This window comes from Geotrypetes seraphini, chromosome 5 (assembly GCF_902459505.1).
Source record: "Geotrypetes seraphini chromosome 5, aGeoSer1.1, whole genome shotgun sequence".
Lineage (NCBI taxonomy): Eukaryota > Metazoa > Chordata > Amphibia > Gymnophiona > Dermophiidae > Geotrypetes > Geotrypetes seraphini.
Window position 1 is genome coordinate 97,577,057 of NC_047088.1, and position 23,820 is coordinate 97,600,876.

General features: G+C 41.2%; 1 protein-coding gene across 1 annotated transcript in view; it reads right to left on the minus strand.

Moving 5' to 3' along the window:
* The window catches only part of LOC117361193, a 48,099-nt gene extending 38,487 nt beyond the window's left edge, over positions 1-9,612 (minus strand). The window contains exon 1 of the mRNA XM_033946200.1: positions 9,385-9,612. The gene's annotated coding sequence lies outside the window, so the exon portion shown is untranslated. The remainder of the gene's footprint in view (positions 1-9,384) is intronic.
* Positions 9,613-23,820: the final 14,208 nt, after the last annotated feature.

Here is a 23,820-nt window from a genome sequence, read left to right on the forward strand (position 1 = left end):
AAAAGGAAAGAAGTGAGATGCCAGAGAATCAGGGAAGGGAAGATACCAGACTGTGGGGTGCGAAGGAAAGAAAGGAGAAGAGAGAATTCCCAGAGCATAGGGGACGGGGTGTTGACAGAGAGAGAAAAATGGAGAGGTGGCAGAGCTGAAATCAATCATGTACAAAGGAGAAGAGAAGGGGCACAGGATAGACAGTTTATTGAAGGAGCATAAAAAGAGGGAAGATGCCATATGGACGGGGAGAGGGTGGACAGTGGATGGAAGGGGCTGATGCTGCATAGAAGACAGAGCGGACAGATGCTGGCTAGAAAGAAGAGTGAAGACAAGATGATTAAAGCAGAAACAACAAAAGGTAGAAAAAAATTTTTTTGTTGCTTTACGTAGAATCAAGTAGTATTGTATCTATTGATTAAAGTTTATAAATAGGAAATGGAAATAAGGCAGTTTTTTGGGGACTAAACCCCTTTCCTCAGGTCAGGACAGGATACCATACCATAACAGCAGGGGTGCCCAAATGGTCGAGCGCGATCGACCAGTAGATCACAAAGGCAATGTGAGTCAATCGCGTTGCCTTGGCAATCTTTTTCTTCCTGCCTCCCTGAGCCAGGCCAGGTGCGTACAAGCGCCGGACTCATAAGACTTCACCTCTGACGTCAATTCTGACGTCAGAGAGGAAGTTCTGGGCCAGCCAATCGCTGCCTGGCTCTTCCTCTCCGACGTAAGAATTGACATCAGAGGTGAAGTCTTATGAGTCCAGCGCTTGTACGCACCTGGCCTGGCTCAGGGAGGCAGGAAGAAAAAGATTGCCAAGGCAACGCGATTGACTCACATTGCCTTTGTGATCTACTGGTCGATCGCGCTCGACCATTTGGGCACCCCTGCTGTTATGGTATGGTGTCCTGTCCTGACCTGAGAAAAGGGGTTTAGTCCCCAAAAAACTGCCTTATTTCCATTTCCTATTTATAAACTTTAATCAATAGATACAATACTACTTGATTCTACGTAAAGCAACAAAATGCTGGCGCTAGATGCTAACGCCAGCATTGAGTTGGCGCTAGTTTTCCCACGTAGCGCAGGGATTTGCGCGCGCTAAAAATGCTAGCGCACCTTAGTAAAAGAGGGGGTTAATTTTCCCCACCACCAAATTTCCCCATCCCGCCCCACCCGGCTACTTTTTCATGCCACCCGGCTGGAAAAAATTTCTGGGGAGAACACTGGAGACTGACGTCAATAAAAAGCAGCTAAATGCCACAGCAACAGGAACCACTAGGCAAGAAGGCTACACAATAGTATTCCACTCAATACTCTCATTAAGTCCATATGGTTGAAGTGTTAAGATGAAAAATCCAGAATTGTTCCCGTAGTTGAATGTGAGCTGTTTTATCGCCTTTAAAATCCCACGGTATCTGCTCTATGTAAGATCATAGAAATCGTGGCCCTCCTCCAAGCAGCGAGGAACCATAGAGGCAGATGAAGTAGCGGTGTTAAGTCTGCTTTTGTGTTCTGATAATCTTTTTTTTTATTTATTTATTTATAATTTTGAATACATTACAATATCCAACAATTCAAAAGAAAAAGGAAATCACATAAAACAATACATAATCAAATCATACATACAAAGCTCCTTTCAAGCCCACATTAATGGGGAGTATATCTTGCTATTTCTAATAAAATAAAGTTCAAGAAATATAAAGGATGATTCTTGGTTCATATTTAATGAACCCTGAGTCATTCCTTAAACTGGGATACTGTTTATATTAATTCTCCTCATATTTCTCAGCGAAGTGAAACAAATCTCATTTCTATTTCTTTTCTCTTGCAATTAAGAATTGTTGTAGTTGTATAGGATCCCCAAAAAAATATTCAATATCTTGTAGCTTAATCAGACATTTACAGGGAAATTTCAGGTAAAAGGATGCATCCAGTGCCAACATTCTATCCTTCAATTTCAAAAATTCTTTCCTCCTCAACTGTGTGGTTCTGGATACATCCGGAAAAATCCTAACCAAATCCCCACAAAATTTCATTAACCTGTTTTTAAAATAAAGTCTCATTATCAACATTTTATCCATCTCGCTTATGCATGTTATTACCAGGGTGGACCGGCTCTGAATCACATCCTGTGTATCTTCTAGAAATTCAGTCAAATTTACCTCTGGTGTGGTCAGATGGTCCACCTCCTGGGCAGATTCAAGTTTTTTTGGAGGGATATAATAATAATTATTTATTGGAAACTTCTCAGCATTGGTGACAATAAATGAGTTACTGGAAAATTGACCAAGCGTAGATTTTTCACTCTACTCATGTTCTCCATAGATTCAATTTTAGAATGTATTACTGTAGAATCTTTAACAGCTGATACCGAGACAGCTTGTAAATTATTACATTGATTTTCCACCACATTTAGTCGTTTATCCAAACAACCTATGTTAGCATCCACATTTTCTAATTTAGAAGAAACTAACTGAGAATAGTCTCCCATTTGTTTCATCGTTGTCCTGAGAAACCCTTCAACTCTGGATATACCTAACCATAAGTCTTTTAAGGTAATATCCTGTGGTTCCTCTGTCCGTGTGTTTTCATCCACTCCACCAGAAAATATCAAAGATTTAGGTATTTCAGCATATACTAATTTACTTGAATGGGTAGATGAAATCACTTGAGCATCGGATATAGTGGGTGTTATATTCTCACTATCACTGGGTACCGGATGAAGGGAAGGAGTACGATTGAGAGGACTTATTGAGGCTCCTGACAAGGAGGAATCTACATTTGGTGGTACCACTGGTGGATTGTCCTAAAGTAATGATAAATGTCTATCTATTGGACCCGATACCACTGGTGTAGAACTTTTAGGTTTTATCTTTCTTTTTCCCATATTCTAAGCAGTCATGTAAAAATTATAGGAAGACTTTTATATTACCAACCGGCTTCCAGCTCCCGGGCTCCTCGTGGCTCCAAAGGGGCCTGGCGTGCCCCTTAGGGCACGCCCCTATGGCCACGCCCTGCGGTCGCGCGGCTGCAGCCGCAACCGCGGCGGTGGCTTAGTTTTAAGGCGTTGGAGACGGACCCGATGACGTCAGGGGGTCCGTCTCTGTAAGTGCCTGCCAGCAAAGGAAAATAAACTGCAAACCGCTGATGCAGGAGGCCAGGAACCGGCTTAGAATCCCCTCAGATAGTATCCTCTGAATGAACAAGGCTCCTGGTTCAGCCGCGGCGGCGGCTTAGTTTTAAGGCATTGGAGACGGACCCGATGACGTCAGGGGGTCCGTTTCTGTACATGCCTGCCAGCAAAGGAAAATAAACTGCAAACCGCTGCTGCAGGAGGCCAGGAACCGGCTTAGAATCCCCTCAGGTAGTATCCTCCGAATGAACAAGACTCCCGGTTCAGCCGCGGCGGCGGCTTAGTTTTAAGGCATTGGAGACGGACCCGATGACGTCAGGGGGTCCGTCTCTGTAAGTGCCCGCCAGGAAAGGAAAATAAACTGCAAACCGCTGCTGCAGGAGGCCAGGAACCGGCTTAGAATCCCCTCAGGTAGTATCCTCCGAATGAACAAGGCTCCTGGTTCAGCCGCGGCGGCGGCTTAGTTTTAAGGCGTTGGAGACGGACCCGATGATGTCAGGGGGTCCGTCTCTGTAAGTGCCTGCCAGCAAAGGAAAATAAACTGCAAACCGCTGATGCAGGAGGCCAGGAATCGGCTTAGAATCCCCTCAGGTAATATCCTCCGAATGAACAAGGCTCCCGGTTCAGCCACGGCGGCAGCTTAGTTTTAAGGCGTTGGAGACGGACCCGATGACGTCAGGGGGTCCATCTCTGTAAGTGCCTGCCAGCAAAGGAAAATAAACTGCAAACCGCTTCTGCAGGAGGCCAGGAACCGGCTTAGAATCCCCTCAGGTAGTATCCTCCGAATGAACAAGGCTCCCGCTTGTGTTCTGATAATCTTGCCTTCATCCTTCTGCTGGTCCGTCCCACATATAGCAAGTTGCATGGATATATAATTATATAAATCACCCATTGCGATAAACAGGTGGTGTGATGTCTTAATTTGTATTCACGGTGGGTGCTGCCAACTCGAGATGGAAAGAGTTGCAGCACATGTTAAAATGGCCACACACACTATGACTCCCTGCATAAGAGCCATATTTGGAGATGTATTCTTTAACCCACCAAATTTTCTTATAAGCTTATATGAAATATTTATAAAGGGTTTTTTTCCTCTATTAGACCCCTATTTTTTCTGTAATCATGACTCTCCCTAATTACAATTATTTCCTTAAACTGGAGTTCTTTAGAAACATGATGGCAGATAAAGGCCAAACGGTAAAGAAAACATAGATCTTACATGAAAATTCAAAGAAATTATAGAAAACTAAGGGCCTGTTTTACAAAGCTGTGCTAGCGGCTGCTGCATGGTAACGGCCCCAAAGCCCATAGAGATTTAAAGGGGTTCAGGGATGTTGCCGCACGGCAGCCGCTAGCATGGCTTTGTAAAATAGGCTGTAAGTGTTGCACTTGGAATTGTAAAGGAAAAAAAGGAGAAAGGAAGACTAAGGCCCTCTTCTATCAAACTGTGATAGCAGTTTTTAGTGTGGGGAGCTGTGCTGAATGGCCTGCGCTGCTCCCGATGCTCATAGGCACTCAATGAGTGTCGGGAGCAGCGCGGGCCATTCAACGCGGCTCCCTGTGCTAAAAACTGCTATCGCAGTTTGATAGAAGAGGGCCTAAATGGCAGCTGGTGCAGTTAACAAGTGAAGGAAGCTATTAGAGCTAAAAGATAATCCTTCAGAAAGTGGAAGAAGGATCCATCTGAAAACAGTAAAAACAAACAGTATGAGGAACGGTAAAACCAATGCAAGGTATTGATAAGGAAGGCAAAGAGACCTTGAAAAAAAAAATTGCGCTGGAGGCAAAAAACACATAGTAAAAACTTTTTTAGATATATTAGAAGTAAGAAGCCAGGAAAAGAATCAGTTGGACTGCTGTATGAGAAAGGTGTAAAACAAGGCCAAAGCTGAGAGGTTAAACAAATTCTTTGCTTAAGTATTCACCATGGAAGATACAGGGGAGACGACAGTGCCAAAAATGGTTTTTAGTGCTGATGAGTCAGAAAAACTGAAGCAAATCTCTGTAAGACTGGCAAATATAATGAAGCAACTTCACAAGTTGAAGAATAGCAAATCGCCTGGACCAGATGGTATACATCCCAGAGTACTGATAGAATTGAAAAATGAACTTGCAGAGCTATCATATAATTTGTAAATTTATCTTTAAAATCCAGCATGGTACCAGAAAACTGAAGGGTGTCAATGTAATGCCAATTTTTAAAAAAGGTTCCTGAGGTGATCCAGGAAATTATAGACCGGTGAGTCTGATGTTGGTGCTGGGCAAAATGGTAGAGTATTTTAAAGAACAAAATTACAGAGAATATACAGTACATAAGCATAGATTAATGAGACAGCAACAACTTGGATTTAGTCAAGGGAAACTTTATCTCACCAATCTACTGCATTTCGAAGGGGTAAATAAACATGTGGATAAAGTTGAGCCAGTCCATATTATGTATCTGGATTTTCAAAAGGCATTTGACAAAGTACCTCATGAAAGACATCTCTGGAAATCAGAACGTCATAGGATAGAAGGTAATGTTCTACTATGGATTAATAACTAATTAAAAGATAGAAAACAGAGTAAAGCTAAAGGTCAATATTCTCAATAGAGGAGGATAAATAGTGGGGGGTCCCCAGGGGACTGTGCTGGGACCGTTGCTTTTTAATAGACATAAATACAGTACTTGAAAGGTATTAATATAGAACCAAATCTTTTCCAGAGAAGGGAAACTGGTAAACCTAGAGAGCATAAATTGAAGTTGTGAGGTGACAGACTTAGAAGTAATGCTAGGAAATTCTTTTTTATTTATGCCTGGAATGCCCTCCCAAGGGAGGTGGTAGAGAGGAAAATATAGTCACTGCTTCACAGCCGCTGAACATTATTATACTACACTGAATTTGGAGCATTGTTTATTCTCAGTGAAATTCATCAACTATTTTTGTTTTTAATCATTGCATGACCATTATCTGGGACCCTGAGAAAGGTGTTGGGTCCGCAACCATAGCACTTTCATGTGGATGAATTTATATGTGTCCAATAAACAGTTGCTTCAAGAACATCCATTCCATAGCACTCTGTTTTTTTGGAGAGGAAAATAGTGACAGAATTCAAAAAAGTGTGGGATGAACAGAGTATCTCTAATTAGAATATGAATAAGCATAAATTGAAAAACCAAGGCCGGTACCGTGCAGTCTTGCACGATCTGTGTCCTATATATCACAATTCGGTTTAGGATGGGTTTGGGAGGGCTTTGATGGGAACCCCAGCAATTTGGAATAAGAATGGTGCTGGGCAGACTTTTACAGTCTGGATCCCGTAAACAATGAGATGGTTTAGATAGGCTGGAGTGAGCTTCAACAGTAACTCCAGTGGTTGGAACCTAAGGACAGTACTGGGCGGACTTCTAAAGTATTTGGCCCAGAAATAACAAAAAAAAAAAAAAAAAAAAGAAGAAAAGACACTTTAATCATTAAATTGTAATGCATGTACTGTAATTATAGGGCAGATTGGATGGACCGTTCAGAAAGCCTTTATCTGCTGTCATTTACTATGTTACTATGATCTAGAGATGGGAACAAGCAATATAAATTTGCTGATGAAACAAAGTTTGCTATTGAGACAGACATAGGGGAAGCTATTGCTTGCCTGGGATCGATATCATGAAATGTTGCTACTATTTGGGTTTCTTCCAGGTATTTATTACCTAGATTGGCAACTGTGGAAACAGGATACTCGGCTAGAAGGGCCATTGGTCTGACTCAGAATGTCTATTCTTATGTTCTTAAAGAGGTTTAAAGTTGTTAAATTGCAACAGAATTGTTTAAAAAATTGCAAGAGGCCCTTGCAAGACTGGCCATCAAAATGGCAAGTGATTTTTAATGTGAGCAAGTGCAAAGTGACGCATGTGGGAAAAAGGGAACCCAATCTATAGCTATGTGATGTAGGGTACATTAGGAATCACTGCCTACATTAGGAAAAGGTTGTTGTTGAGGATATGTTCCCTTTCCATTGCAAATGCAAGCAGTGTCTCACTTCCGGCTCACCACAGAATTGTTTCCCACGTACTCACCTTTATAGGACCCCCAGGGACCCCTGAAGAAGACTTTTTGTCGAAACGCAGACCGTGTTGGGTCCTGTATCCTTAGCGGACTAGGTCCTTTAAGGCTCTTATGTGGATGGAATTATTTTATGTGGATGATTTCAGTGTACCTTTGGAACTTTGACACTTTCAAATAAAGTCCATTTAGGAACATTGTCACTCCACAGAGGTTTTTTTGGGTTTTCTGAGGATATGTTGAAACCTTCAGGTCACTGTGCAGCGGCGATGGTTAAGAAAGCAAATAGAATATTAGGAATTATCATGAAAAGAATGGAAAAACAAACGATGAGAATGTTATAATGTCTTTGTATTGTTCCATGTTGCGGTTGCACCTCTAATATTGTGTGCAATTCTAGTCACCGAAACTCAAAAAATATATAGCAGAATTAAAAGTTACAGAGAAGGGTGATGAAAATAATATAAGGAATGGGATGACTTCCCTATGAGGAAAGGCTAAAGTGGCTATGGCTCTTCAGCCTGGAGAAGAGATGACTCAGGGGAGATATGAGAGAAGTTTATAAAATTATGAGTGGAGTGGAACAGGTACATGTGAAACGGTTATTTACTCTTTCCAAAAATACTAAGACTAGAGAGCATGCAATGAAGCTACTAACTTCCAGATTTAAAACAAACCAGAGAAAATATTTATTCACTCAATATTTAATTAAACACTGAAATTCATTGCCAGAGAATGTGTTGAAATCAGTTAGCTTAGCAGGGTTTAAAAAGGATTTGGATAACTTCCTAAAGAAAAGCCTATAAGCCATTATTAAGACGGATTTGGGGAAATCCACTGCTTATTCCTTTGATAAGCAGCATAAAATCTGTTTTATATTTTATTCTTTGGGATCTTGCCAGGTACTTGTGACCTGGGTTGGCCACTGTTGTAAACAAGATACTGAGCTTGATCAGCTTGGGTCTGTCTCAGTATGACAGCTCTTATAAGATGATGTTATATCATCACCACAGAGGAAGGGAATATGCCACTGAACACATTGTGGGAAATCAGGGATATGGAGGGAAGGAAAGAGAGAGATTCTGGAGACCATGTTGAGGATGGGAGGGAGAGGAATGCTAGAGATCAAGTAGGGAAAAGAACTAGAGAGAAATGCTGCAAACCATGGAGGGCAGACTAGGGAGTGATGCTCAATTTTTAAATGATAGAGAAAGAAAAACGAAATACTGTACTGAAAATGGAGGAAAGCCTTGACAGGAGGGATGAGTGCACATATAAGATTCACCTAGGACATCAAATACCCTTGGAAAGGCCTTGGGATTACTGCTGCCACTGAATATTGGAACACAGTTTTCTGGTGATCTTACCAGCTACTTGCACAATAGTCATCCAATCAGTAGTATTTATATATTTAAACTAATGCTACCTAAATGCCTACCAAAAAAAACAAAACAACAAAAAATCCCTTCACAAAACAATTAGGAAATTGCACATACTCTAAAAGGCAGCCAGGAAAAGTCACCAGAAGCAGAATATGGGTCTGGGCCATTTCCATCCTAATTTTTGTCCCCTGCTCCTTCCCAATATCTCTTCACATCAATTTTTAAATTTTCTGTCTTCTATTCAAGACAACAAGGGGAACGGGACCTACCTATTTGATTCAGAAAATGAGTGACTTGACCACCTAATTCATTACATTCAAGTGAAAAACAATTGGTTGTTCCATCCCTTAAGAGCTGCTTAATCAGAAAAGAAATAAAGTTAAAGGTCCAGAGCCTTCAGGGTAGCAGCACCTGATCTGGCGAACTCATTTTATTTCTCTTATTTCATTTTATCTAGGATAATCTGCTTTGTAATTTCAAAGTTAAATTATTAGAGCGTTTAGTCAAGACATAACATCTCCACGAGGTCCGACTCTGAATTACTTTATCTCATGATTAACAAGAGACTTCACTACGCAACTATCTACTTACGATTGTCATTTAGGACTTTGTAATGTTCTAACCCTGAATTTCTATTATGATTCAGAGTGACTGGCTCGCGGACAGAAATCTCAAATTAAACTAATTTAGAACTAAACAGACTCTCCTTACAATTCAACAGGCCTGCGATGCCCCCGGTAACTCCCTAAAACTGAAAAAGACGCTTCCCCTATTTCACTAGGCCCGAGGTACCTCGACTAACTCCCAAGATTTGCAAGAGACACTCCCTGTAACTCACCGGGCCAGAGATATCCCAGGAAAACTCGCCAGAGCCGAAGGAGCCTCTTCCCGTAACTCACGCGCTTCAAAAGGCCAGAGTAGCGTGTAAGAAGCTGCTTGGGCGGCACGGCAAAGGCCCAGGAAGCAGTAACCTTGCAGATCTGAGCAGCGGCAGGAACTGAGTCTGATCAGCCCAAACTCTGAGCATGTGACTGCTCCAGAGAATGGAGTCCGAGGGAAACGCAGCCTGCACGTCCGCACACAGCAGATTCGCCAGAACGCACGCAGAAGAAAGAAGCGGCGGTAGGGAGGGGAGCAGCCATTATCCTCCGAGTCAGAAAAGGCGGGTTCGGGCTCGGCGTGGAACCGGGCTAAATATGTAGGACAGATTAAAAACTCAGATTCAGAAAACGTTTTTGGCATGAAAATTTATACACGTGCTGCCAAAGTAGAATGTAAAGTGGTTAAAATTAAAGCAAATAAGGGACAGAGAAATAATATAACAATGATTTTAAATTAAAAAAAAAAAATACCCCCAACAAAACCAATAAATAAAAATTACTGGAAGCCAAAAGGACAATAACAAGATTTAGATGTGGAGTTGGTCCATATTGTCTCTTCTTAGATTGCATTTCAATCCTGATGATAGAATAGCCTGTGTTAAAGCGATTTTAAAAGGGACAGTATTCAAAATCCCTCATGGAGTCAGCAACCATTAACGACTACATAAGTCACTGGTATCGACTCCCGATCTCGGAGGAACAAGCGGGGTTAGGTTCTGTTCTCAAAATATTAAATGTGCACGGTAGGAATTTGCATATATATATGCAAATTCCTATCGTGCACATTTAATATTTTGAGAACAGAACCTAACCCCGCATGGATACCCTGAAAACCTGACCTTTTTGGTGATCCTCGAGGACTGAGACAGAATACCAAAAGTATAAATGGTTTTCTTTAAAGTCACTATATCAAAGGGAAAATCTCTTTACATATGGAAAGGGTGGTGGAAGAATGAAACAGCCTCCCAGTGAACATGGTGAAGATGAGGATAGTATCTGGATTCAAGAAGACATATGGGACAAGCACAGAATCTCTGAGGGAGAGGAAATGAGTGTAGGCTATTGATACAATACACTACATTGTCTTGTATCCCACAATTCTCTACAAGGAATCCATGTGGCTTACAATAAAACTTTGATCAGGTTCTTAAAGTTACAATTTTGCACTAATTCTTGTGTTTAAGGGAAGAGGTGATGGGAAGATATAGGTCTAATTTTTTCCAGAAGTTGAGATAAGTGGTGAGTTGCCTTAGATATATTAGCAGTTTGTTCCAGATAAGGTCCTTGGTATTCAAACACCTTCTTCCATCTAACTTGTTGAGGCAATGGGAAGGTTAATGTGAAGTGCTACCATGCTCCTGATTTGAAGAAGTATGGGACTTTGATATCAGAGGTTTAATAACATTCAAATTTTCTCCATAGATTGCTTTGTTAACCATGCAGGCCATCTTGAACTGGATTCACTTTTTCATCGGCTTCCTTTGCAGTTCTAATAGTGGACTTGCCCTCTCATACCGATTTCTCTTGAAAATTAGTCTGGTGCAGGGGTCTCAAAGTCCTTCCTTGAGGGCCGGAATCCAGTCGGGTTTTCAGGATTTCCCCAATGAATATACATGAGATCTCTGTGCATGCACTGCTTTCAATGCATATTCATTGGGGAAATCCTGAAAACCCGACTGGATTGCGGCCCTCAAGGAGGGACTTTGAGATCCCTGGTCTGGTGGCAGTGTTTTGAAGTAGTTGTAGTCTTTTGAGTTCTTTTTTTGTAATGCCATAATATAATGAGTTACAATAGTCTAGGTATGGTATTAGTACTGATTGTGCTACTGTCCTAAAATTGGCTTAGGTTAGGGCTAGTCTTATTGTCCTCAGCTGTTCATCGTAAAGAATAATTTTTTCACCAGGGAGGTGATTTGTTGGTTGAAGGTTAAGTTTGAGTCTAGTATAACTCCTAGTACTTTGGAGGAATTTTCTATCTTTAGTTTCTCGTCTGTTCTAGGTAGGAAGTTATTGATGTAGATGAGTGGACTAGATAAGCCTTTGGTTTTTAGCTGTCCCATTTTCTATGGGTAAGAAAACAAGGCAGCCAGTCTACTAGATCCATCATGGAAAGCAAATAATAAGTGGACCTTATGAAGAATAATAGCTTTAATCAGTTCTCCCAGGAATTGGTGCCAGATGTGGCTGTGTTTCACTGGGCTTGGCTGTGTCAGAGGCATACAACTGAAACAACAACAAAAAAATCATACATGAATAATACAATAAATAAAAAGAGTAGATAAAAACAAGAACTTTGAATTGCTGATTAAAATGAGATAAAAGTGGCTTACCCAGCAGGTGATACTCTACAACTTCCACTAGTATTGCAAGAACTGTTAAAATAGCTCAGTCATGAGATGTACCAATAAAATCAAAACACATCTGAAATAAAAACAAAGGTTAACTTAAAATCAAGCTGCTGCTACAATAATGTGAAGATAAATAATACAAATACAGAAGTGAAACAGAAAGCTAGAACTTAGTACATTTCATTAAGATGATACAAAAAGTGGCATCATAAACTCCAAAGTCAGTAATTCATACAAAACTAATAAAACTACTCACGTGATCCTGTGTCCATTACTACTGACAATCAAAGAAACCTGTGCACAACAACAACTCCATGACTCAGGGCTGTTATGAGCAAAATAAATGACTGTGAGGCATAAAAATAGGTTTAAAATCTTTTACAAGCCTCGTGTTGCAGTTCCTGTGGAGAAGTGTCTGATATCACTGATGTATTCCAACTATGGAAGAAAGTGTAAAAAGTCCCCCCAAAATCTGAGGAACCATTTAAAAACATCTAAAATGCACTCAGAACATCTAACTTTGAAATATGAAGTCTGTAATGTCATAAAAGATACAATAAAAAATATAAAGAATGTCACCTTTGACCTTCAAATCTTTAAGAGATTCTGCAGACTTTATCATTAAACTTAAAGATTTGAAGGTCGATGGTGACATTCTTGTAACATTGAACATAGAGTCACTATATACCAATATCCCACAAGACAATCTACTTCTGTATTCTGCCAAAAAAACTAGATGATGATGAGACATAAAGAACTGACATGCAGGGCTCCTTTTACTAAGCTGTGCTAGCAGTTTTAGGTGCGCTAGACGCTAACGCCTCCATTGAGCTGGCGTTAGTTTTTCCATGTAGCGTGGAGGTTAGTGCGCACTAAAAATGCTACTGCAGTTTAGTAAAAGGAGCCCGTAGTGCTGGAAGATGGTCCTTTAGGTTGGAAGGTGCTTACCACGCTACTAGTGAAATATGGGGGGTGACACTGGAGGACATTGTTGGACTAACACAAAGCCAAATTATTTTTGGAACTATAATTCATCAAGTCACTAGGACTCAAACCCAAATCGATTGCACCTAACACACACATCCCAGTTGAATTTGTGGTTGGATTAACATTAGTTGCTCTGAAGAGGAACTTCTGTTTTGAGAGTATTTTTTTAATCAAATCAAGGGAACTGCCATGGGTGCTACCGTGCCATCTTCTTTTACTAATTTATATGTGCAGTTTTTGAAAAAAATATTTTTTAATGGACTATCTTGGAATCGTAACATTATCCTATGGAATGATATATTAATGATGTTTTACTTATCTGGAAGGGCACATCAACAGAGCTTGAAGAATTTTTGTATCACTTAACTTTGACTATAATCTCAGATTTCAAATGACATTTGATATTTTGGGCATCCATTTTCTGTACATCAACATCATCTTTGAAAATGGCACTTTCCATAGTGATCTACTGTATATTATTAGGGTGGGCAGACTAGATGGGCCGCGGCCCTTATCGGCCATCTTTTTCTATGTTTCTATGTTTCTATATAGAAAACTAAGATGGCACTGTCTGGCGTGAACAGCGCAGATAGCAGGTTGTGGCAGAGATATTTCCAGCTGGACAAAGTATGTCTATATTTATATATGCGAACATTTTTTTTTTTTAACTCCCTTAAAAGGATAATTAACAAAAGATCAGGAAATTAGAGAGCGAGAGGAAAAGAGAATTAATAGTAAGAAAATCATGGAAATAATATATATAATTGTGTAATATGCTGGTTAAGCAGGATTTAGGAAATATTAAGTGCACTGACATTTATAGAAGGTGAGGTGAAAATCCTGAGTTCTTTTTCTCTCTATTTGTTTTCAGGCTTTTAGCTAAAGGATCCTTTCCTGCCTTAGGCCTGTTCCTTTGTGGGATCCAAGATGGCCACGGTGCAGACGCTCTGAGAGCAACGCTTCTGACCGCTCCACTCATCTTTCTTTTTCCCTGTTAGTCAGCTTGCTGGTTACCTGCTTCAGATGCCGAAGAGAAGGGGCCGGAGCGCAGCTGACGCCTCGCGGCGCTCCGATGCACTCTCCTTCGGCATAGTCGACGAGATGTTGCGGCGGTTGCAGGAGGCAGTTCTTCCTGTGTCGGGAGCAAGCCCGTTGAGAGCACCGGAGATGGGCGAGACCAGGGTTGTCTCTCCAGGGCTAGAAACTACCTTGAGCCCCCGACTTGAGAGCACCACCTCCGTGTCCCCGGTCAGCCAGTTCCCCAGGGGTGGAGGAAACCCTGGAGATGGGGGAAGTACTTCCCCTCGAGGCAGCGGGGTCATCATGGGAAACTGAGGAGGCAATACTCTCTGACCAGGGAGTAGTTGCAGGAGAAGCCGGGCTGGGACAAGCAACCGGAGGTGTAGGATTCCAGCCAGAACCTAACCAGGGGAACTTTTCTTCTTCTGACGGTGAGCATTTTTACACTCAGCAAAGTCTTCCAATTTTGGAAAAACCAGCACAAGTGACTTTAGATTCACTATGGGATTTGATTGCAAATTTTACTAGGAATATTAGTCCCAATTTCCAATATATTGAGAGGAAATTGATTCAACATTCTAGAGAGCTGAAAGATTTGTCTGCGGAAGTGACTGTTTCAAAGGATACAATTCAAAAGCTTGATCAAGAAATTTCTTTGACCAAACAAGTACAGGAGTCCCTAATTAAAGACAATATTAACTTAAGGAAGAAATTGGAGACACTTGAAAATAATTCCCGGAATAACAATTTGAGATTAATTAATTTCCCTAGATTGATTTCGGTTACTCCTAGGGAAATGCTTAGGAGATATTTGATAGAAACTTTGCAAGTTTCAGAAGAAACTTTACCACCATTTGTTCAAGTGTACTATTTGCCAAATAAAGAAGGAGCCCCAACGCAAGTTAAAATATCAGATCAAGCATCGGATCAAGCATTACTTATTGTTTCTGAATTGTTAGAAACTTAAAATAGAGTATTGGATATAGGTTATATCTATACTAACTAACTTTCTGTACAAGTGATTACTTGGTATGTCATTTGAAAATTAATAAAATAATTAAGAATAAAAGCCTGTTCCTTTGTTATACTGATTCCTTTGTTATACTGTTTGAAAGGGCCTCTGACTTCTGGTCTAGTTGTAATGAAGATATATGATTTTGCATTCCATTACTGGTAGAGAAGGAAGCCTGTATGTTAAAATCTTCGCCATGTGCTTTAATAATTAATGAATATGTGCCACGGACGTATTTGCATCGTTGGAGATATGACATGCTACTTGTTTGTTTTGGTTGACTCTCTCTGGATTGCAGTACATTTTGAATATCATCATTTTTTGACTTCTAAGATTCCTGAGGCAGGCCTGGGGGCCGAGTTATTGAGTCATTGAATGTATCTTTGCATCATTGGAGGAATAAAGATTTTTATACCATCAGATGAATTGGGGGACACTTTTTTAGTGCACATCATTCTGATTTGGACAATTCCACTCCTGCTTTTCCTGCATTTGTATTTGTGGTTTTGTGTTTTTTTTCTCTGTTTGCAAGGTTAACATCAAAATGATCATTTACTCAACCATAGGAGAAAAGTATGAATTGTGCTGGTGTGATAAACGTGATTATGTGCCTTTATAAACTGCTTTATACTGAGAAGACTATCAGACCACTCAACAAGTGCATTTTGAAACAAAGTGCCATCAAAGGGACTGTAGTTGATAAACCTTTTATACAGCATTGTATTGAGAAACAACATGTCTTTAAGGGTTTTTCTTTTGTTGTCTGAAACACTTTGTTCTCCAAGACAAACTCTGCTTCTCACGCAGAATATTATTATTCACCTTTCCAACTCCCAAAGAATGCCAATTCAAAAGATTATTCGACAAGACACTCTCCGTCCAAGCAGGAATCTGAACAATACCCTAAGTGACTTACTCCTTAACTCATTGTTATACCAATCATTCAGAAGATAACTGAAAACCCATTTATTTGACAAATTCATTTAAACCTCCTCAAACGATTTCCTCTATGTCTACTTGCATACTCCTACCTCCTGTTATATATAATTACGTTACACGCCTGTTTGTTTACTCCTACTTCATGCTCATGATATAACTTCACTGCATTCATGCAGCCTCTCTTGTAAACTGTCTTGAACTGAAAGGTATGACGGAATATAAATAAAGCTATTATTATTATTATATTAGACATCCCACTGGAGAGGAAGTGATTTGGACAGATTGTTTCTACAAGCAGAACAGAGATTCATTATACATGTTCAATACAGTCACTCCTCATTGACTAAATCAGGAGATCGATTTCACTGTATTTTTATGACACCCCTCTCTGTAGTTTTTTGTAGTTCTACTAGGTCTTCGCTGCCTCTTTAGGATATTATTCATTTAAGATTTTAAAATTTATTTATTTATTGTATTTATTTATAGAGATTTGTTTTACTATGATTTATTATGTTCTTAGAGATTTCTAGTTCACTAACTGGTATTGCTTAACCCTTTTTTACATTGAGATTTATATTTTTAATTTCATATTTTATGACATTGCAGACTCCATATTATATATGTTCTGAGATGTTTTGAGTGCATTTTAAGTGGTTCCTCAGATTTTGGGGGATGTTTTAACATTTTGAAATTTCTTCTGTGGTTATATGGTTCCCTGCCCCGCTGCGGAACCTAGGCTCATTCCAATTATTCCAAAAGCATCTGAAAACCTGGATTTTCTCCAAAACGTAAAGCTATCTATTTAAAATGTAAAGTTAGCTATACTTTTCAAAACCTCTAATTTCTTATTATGTCCTTTCCTCATTTATTGAATTACCTTTAAACCGTGCCGAGCTCTATCTTTATGGAGATGATGCGGTATACAAACTTAAGGTTTAGTTTAGTTATAACACATCAATAACATCAGTGAAAGGCACAGACATCAATGAAATGCATCTTAATGAGATCTATGCATTCCACCACATTTTTTGTATTTTAAAGCCTATTTTTATCATTTGGAGTTGCTTAGAGGGGCATAATAAAAAAATCCGTCTAAGTCCCCTTTTGGCCTAAGGCCCTAAACGTTGAAAGTAAAAGCAGGGAAAATGTCCATTATAAAAAAAAAAAAAACATCCAAAAGGAGGGTTTTGATAAGCGTCTCTTCCTCTCCACTCCACCTTTCCTCCCTGTCTCCCTCCCTGCCCCTTACCTTTGTGGCGCTTCCCCGCCCAACTGACAACAGAACAGGCCCGGTCTGACAAACCTCCCTGCCTGTAGCCGCAAATCTAAATTACCTTCTTATAGCAGCTGGAGTATTGAAGCTGCTGTAAGAAAGTAATTTAGATTCGCAGCTACAGAGCAGGGAGGTTTGTCGGACCGGGCCTGTTGTCGGTCAGTCGGAGGAAGCGTCATAAAGATAAGGGGACCTGGCCGGCTGTGCACCCCCCCTATGGCTGCACCTGGGGCGTACCAAGGGGGAGCGGGGAGGTTGGTCCGCCCCAGGAGTGGAGTGGAGTGAAGAGGAAAAGACGCTTAAGGTAAAACTGAGGGGGGAGAAGGACGCTGAAAGCACTGGAGAAGACAAAGGTGTGGAGAAGGACGCTGAAAGGACATGGGGAAGATGGGGGGGAGAAGGACGCTGAAAGGACATGGGGAAGATGGGGAAAAGGACGCTGAACGGACATGGGGAAGACAGAGGGGTGGAGAAGGGCGCTGAAAGGACATGGAGAAGACGGGTTGTGATAATGGCCTGCCTCTAAGTTCAGCTGTTTAAACACCCAGACCACCACTACGTCTAAACTTACACCATATAATCAACCTAAAAAAAGCCTAAGTCCCAAACACCCAAAATAAGGGCTTTTAGGCAAAGGAGGAACCAGTCCTTCGCCTAAAAGCTGGATTCTGTAACCGGTGCCTGTCAAAAACAACACCGGTTACAGAATCCCCCCACACACACACACAATGATCTGAGCAGGAGGGAGCTCTAGCCCTCCTGCCCTGGCGAGCCACCATCCCCCCACAACAATCGGAGCAAGAGGGAGCCCAAGACCTCCTGCCTGTGAGCCGCAACCCCCCCCCCAATGATCGAGGCAAGTAGGAGCCCAAGCCCTCCTGCCCCGGTGAGCCGTGAGCCCCCCGCTGATTACGATCAGGCCAGGAGGGAGCCCAAGCCCTCCTGGCCAGGCGACCACCCCCCACCCCCACTAAGATATGGGCAGGAGGGATCCCAGGCTCTCATGCCCTCGACACACCCTCCTCCCATGATTGCCCCCCCCGAACCCCCGATCACTCCCCCGCTGACCTGCAATTGGGGGGATCGAGGGGTCAACAGGGGGGTCTTACAGGTCAGTGGGGGGGCTGATCGGGGGTTTGGGGGTGATCGGGGGAGGGGGTGCATCGAGGGCAGGAGGGCCTGGGATCCCTCCTGCCCATATCTTAGTGGGAGTGGAGGATAAGGGGGTTGCCTGGCCAGGAGAGCTTGGGCTCCCTCCTGGCCCAATTGTAATTGGCAGGGGGGGGGTCACAGCTTGCTAGGGCAAAAGGTCTTGGGCTCTCTCTTGCCCTGATCATTGTGGGGGGGTCATGGCTTGACAGGGCAGGAGGGCTTGGGCTCCTTCTTGCTCCAATCATTGTGGGGGGGTTGTGGCTCGACGGGGCAGGAGGGCTTGGGCTCCCTCTTGCCCAGATCGTTGTAGGGGGGTGATGCATCACGGCAGGAGAGATTGGCTATCTCCCCTGCCGCGATGCAGTCGCCCCTCTACCCGAACTGCCACAAACCGCGACAGGAGAAATTGTGCATCTCTCCTGCTGCGGGTCGCAGCAGTTCGGGTAGAGGGGTGATCGCATCACGGCATGGGAGATGAGACATTTCTCCTGCCACAATGGTTGCGGTGGGGGGGGGTGAGTAGTTTGCCAGGCTGCTGAGCTGATCGCGCCAGCTGCCATCAGCTCAGCGAGCTATTTTTCAGCACTTATACCTGTTTTGACTTTGTCTAAGTCAAAATGTATAAGTGCCGACTAGGCAACCTGTAAAAATGTTTGGTTATATCTGCTGTACGCCTAGGTCTAGGTCAGCCCACCTCCTCCCCTTTTCCCTCTAAAAATGCCTCTTTTCGCTCTATGCATTCAGAGGCAGGGGAAAGGCCTAAGCTGGTTTTAGATACGTCTAAAACCCATTTAAGCCAGTTTTTTGACGTTTTTGTTTTTATTATTATCCCCTTAGTGTTTTTATTAGTTATAGATTTTTAACATCTCAGGATTAGTTTTAGCAGGTTTGTAAATTTATTCCACCACAGACTTTTTACATGCACACTTTTTCATGGGAACTGCAATATGAGGCTTGTAAATATTTTTAAAACTATTTTTAATCCTTATAGTTCAAGTTTATTTAAAATTTCTTATACCACCTAATCAAACTTCTAAACGGTGTACAATAAAAATAAAAACATACATTGACTGGAATAAAAGGTTAAAACTTAACAATGCTTGACATCTTTAGGGATAGTTAGTACATCCAAAGACATTTAAACACTGGATGAACAGGAACAAAAGATAAGAAGGCAAGAACTACAATATTCTGAGTAAAGAGTACATAAGAACACAAGAATTGCCACTGCTGAGTCAGACCATTGGTCCATCATGTCCAGCAGTCCGCTCACACGGGTAAGGACAATAGGAGGGGTAACTATAAAGAAAACAGCGTAGTGTTGTCATTACAAGGGCAATTAGGATTCAAAAGCGTTAGGAATAGAATTCCAGAGGGAAGGAGTGGTCACTGTAAAAATGTTTGATCTCATCGTATTTATGTGCTTCAAGAATGGAACTGAAAGAGGGTTCTGAGTCATGGAACGAAGAGTCTTGGAGTGGTTATATGGAAAGAGGAGTCTGTTGATGAATTTGTGCTGGTTATTTTGTCGGGTTTTGAATGTTAGTGAAAGGATTTTATAGCTGATTATATGTTCTACCAGTAGCCAGTGTGCTTTGTACAAGAGGGGAGTGACGTGATCATATTTTTTAGCGTTAAATATGATTTTCATTGTAGTATTCTGCACTATCTGGAGGTATCTTATTTCTTTTTTTGTTATGCTTTTGTAGAGGGCATTGCAGTAGTCTATGCAGGAGATCACGAGTGAGTGGATCAGAGTATTCAAAGAGGAGGGCTCAAGCAATTTGGAGAGATCTGATCATTCTTAGATGATGAAAGCAGCACTGGACTACTGTGCTGATGTGAAGGTCATAAGTGAATTTGCTATCAAAGGTGACTCTTAAATTTTAAAGAGGATACAGCTTTGATGGGTAGAGATTTGTATTTGAGAGGAGCTTGCATGGACAATCCTTTGATGGGAAAGACCATTAGTTTGGATTTTTCAATGTTAAGGGATAGCATGTTAGAATCTAGCCATGATTTAACTTTTTCCAGTTTTTGATTTATGATAGTTACCTCGGTGGGGTTATTTAGATCAGTCAGGTGTGTTAGTTGAATGTCATCTGCATAAGCAAACATTGTGAAATTAATAGATTGACCTAACATTAAGAGTGGGGCTATGAAGATATGGAAAAGTAAAGCCGATAAAATCGAGCCTTGTGGGATGCCATATCAGTTTTTGAAGGAATCTGAGGATGTTGCATTGAAAATTACCTTGAAAGACTGTTCTGTAAAGAAGAATGAGAACCAGTCCATGACTTGATCTGTGATTCCAATTTCTCCTAGACGCAACAGAAGAAGCTTATGGTCTATCGCAGGGGTAGGGAACTCCGGTCCTCGAGAGCCATATTCCAGTCGGTTTTTCAGGATTTCCCCAATGAATATGCATGAGATCTATTTGCATGCACTGCTTTCAATTAATATTCATTGGGAAAATCCTGAAAACCTGACTGGAATATGGCTCTCGAGGACCAGAGTTCCCTACCCCTGGTCTATCGTGTCAAACGCCGAGGAAAGATCCAAGGAGATAAGCAGAACTGACTGGTGATGATCAAGATGATAAAGTATCTTTGTGGTCAGGCCTATGAGTGAGAGTTCTGTGGAGTGGTGTTGGTGAAATCCAGTTTGGTTCGGGTACAAAACTTTGGTCTTCTTGGTGAAGTCATAAATTTGGCGGAAGACAATTTTCTTGGCGGAGCTTTGCTAAAAAAGGGATGTTCGCTATTGGCTGGTAATTAGAGACTTCTTGGGCACTTGTTTTTGTGATAATTTTATTTCTCATGGACACTATAAAAGGTAATGACATATATGTGTCAGCATGACCTATTACTAAAGCTACCTTCATAGCCTCCTCCTTAATTCTCATTTGAGCATCTTTTAATGTATACCAAATTTTATCATTTGAGGGCCAATCAGATTCAAGTGGATATTGCCTCGTGACACCCCTACCAATTATCTCTAATAAAGACCATTGGGCATATTTTGCAGGATCAGGACCTTCCCGTAACGCATCTTGTACTGCTGATTCTTGACTAATTTGAACAAATTTAGGGGCATCCGTGGCATCCAACATAATCCCTGATGTGCCCAGCTCCTGCACCCGAATTATCCATTGTATTAGTGGTTCCCCAGGCCGCTGTGTAAAGCATGCCATTATATCCATGACTTCCTGTTGAGTAAAATCCTCCATAACATTATTTCTAGTCAGATTTTCTCCTGTCTGCAGATTTCCCTGTAATCTTCGTCTCCTCACAGGCTTTGCTTCTAAACTTTCTGCCTCCTCTCCTTCAACACATATATCCTCCTCAATGTTATTAGAATTTGAATCCCAAATATCCCCATCCAATTCTCCTCTCTTGCCACTTCTGGCTCTCTTAAGGTCACTTCTGAAACTACTTTTGCCTCAAGCCTTTGAATCCACACCATTAAAAATTATCCTGCACCGATATAAATCTAACTTATCTCTTGCCACATCTGGCTCTCTTCAGGGACACTTACACATTGAGCAAGAACATACAGATTCAGAAAACTGAAGCATTCACTTTGCAGTTCATTGTACATTTAGCTGCTTTGTAGTTCATATGTACATTTAGCTGCTTTGTGGTTCATGTGTACATTTAGCTGCTTTGTGGTTCATGTATACATATGGGTTCTTTGTGGTTCAAGTGTAGATTTAGCTTCTTTGTGGTTCATGTATAGATTTAGTTGCTTTGTGGTTTATGTATACATTGAGCTGCTTTGTGGTTCATGTGTACATTGAGCTGCTTTGTGGTTCCTGTGTACATTGAGCTGCTTTGTGGTTTATGTGTACATTGACCTCTTATTTCTCTCTCTACCTCTTCCTTCTTGTCTTCCTACACTCCTGCCTAAAGCCTTTAAGCCTATCCCATTAACAATTCTCCTGCACTGGTATAAATCCAGTTCTCATTTCTTGCCTCTTTGTAGTTCATTGTAAATTTTGCTGCTTTGTAGTTCATTATAAATGCCTTGGAGGTGTGGGTGTGGCTATAAGGGGAGATGAGGAGGCCACAACAGCTAAATTTAAAATGAACTACAAATCCAATGCTTGTTTTCCTTATTTCTCTCTCTCTCCCACCTCACCCTCTTGTCTTCCCAGAGTCCTGCCCCAAGACCTTGAGCCTACCCACTAACAATTTTGCATTGATATAAATCTAACTCTCATCTCTTGCCACTTCCATCTCTCTTCAGGGACACTTTTGAAACTGTATGTTCTGGCTCAATGTGTAAAACTCAAGCATCCATTTTTTAGTTCAAGTGTACATTGAGCTGCTTTGTGGTTAATGTGTACATTGAGTTGCTTTGTGGTTCGTTTGTATATTGAGCTGCTTTGTGGTTTATGTGTACATTGACCTCTTATTTCTCTCTCTACCTCCTCCTTCTTGTCTTCCTACACTCCTGCCTAAAGCCTTTAAGCCCATCCCATTAACAATTCTGCACTGGCATAAATCCAGTTCTCATTTCTTCCCTCTTTGTAGTTCATTGTAAATTTTGCTGCTTTGTAGTTCAATATAAATGCCTTGGAGGTGTGGGTGTGGCTATAAGGGGAGATGAGGAGGCCACAACAGCTAAATTTAAAATGAACTACAAATTCAATGCTTGTTTTCCTTATTTTTCTCTCTCCCTCCTCACTCTCTTATCTTCCCAGAGTCCTGCCCCAAGCCTTTGAGCCTAGCCAATAACAATTCTGCATTGATATAAATCTAACTCTCATTTCTTGCCACTTCTGTCTCTCTTCAGGGACACTTCTGAAACTACATTCTTGCTCAATGTGTAAAACTGAAGTATCCACTTTGTAGTTCATTTGTACCTTTAGCTGCTTTGTGGTTCATGTGTACATTGAGATGCTTTGTGGTTCATGTGTACATTTGGGTTTTTTATGGTTCATGTGTACATTGAGCTGCTTTGTTTTTCATGTGTACGTTGAGGTGCTTTGAGGTTTATATGTACGTTTAGGTGCTTTGAGGTTCATGTGTACAGTGATCTCCTTTGTGGTTTATGTGTACATTGATCTGCTTTGTGGTTCATGTGTACATTGAGCTGCTTTGTGGTTTATTTGTACATGAGCTCTTATTTCTCCCTCTACCTCCTCCCTCTTTTGTCTTCCTACACTCCTGCCTACAGCTTTTAAGCCCATTCCATTAACAATTGTCCTGTACTAACAAAAATCCAGCTCTCATTTCTTGCCTCTTTGTAGTTCATTGTAAATTTAGCTGCTTTCTAGTTCATTATAAATGGCTTGGAGGTGTGGGTGTGGCTATAAAGGGAGATGAGGGGCCACAACAGCTAAATTTAAAATTAACTACAAAATCAATGCTTGTTTCCTTATTTATCACACTCCCTCCTCGCTTTTTTGTCTTCCCAGAGTCCTGCCTCAAGGCTTTGATCCCACCCCTCTAACAATTCTGCATTGATATAAATCTAACTTTCATTTCTTGCCATTTCCGGCTCTCTTCACTGATTTATAGCAGTTCAAGAGAATTGTTAATGGTGTGGGTTCAAAGGCTTGAGGAAAGAGTAGTTTCAGAAGGGTCCCTGAAGAGAGCTAGAAGTGGCAGGAGATGAGAGTTAGATTTATATCTATATATATATATATTTTTTTTTT